Here is a 573-nt window from a genome sequence, read left to right on the forward strand (position 1 = left end):
ATATATATATATATACACATATACACACACACACATATATATATATACACATATATATACATATACACACACACACATATATATATACACAAATAAACACACACATACATATACATATATACACATATACACACACATACATATACATATATACACATATACACACACATACATATACATATATACACATATACACACACATATATATATATACATATATACACATATACACACACATATATATATATACATATATACACATATACACACACATATATATATATACATATATACACATATACACACACATATATATATATATACATATATACACATATACACACACACATATATATATATACATATATACACATATACACACACACATATATATATATATACATATATACACATATACACACACACATATATATATATATACATATATACACATATACACACATATATATATATATACATATATACACATATACACACACATATATATATATACATATATACACATATACACACACATATATATATATACATATATACACATATACACACACA

The sequence above is a fragment of the Nematolebias whitei genome, chromosome 8, assembly GCF_014905685.2.
Source record: "Nematolebias whitei isolate Nwh7 chromosome 8, NemWhi1, whole genome shotgun sequence".
Lineage (NCBI taxonomy): Eukaryota > Metazoa > Chordata > Actinopteri > Cyprinodontiformes > Rivulidae > Nematolebias > Nematolebias whitei.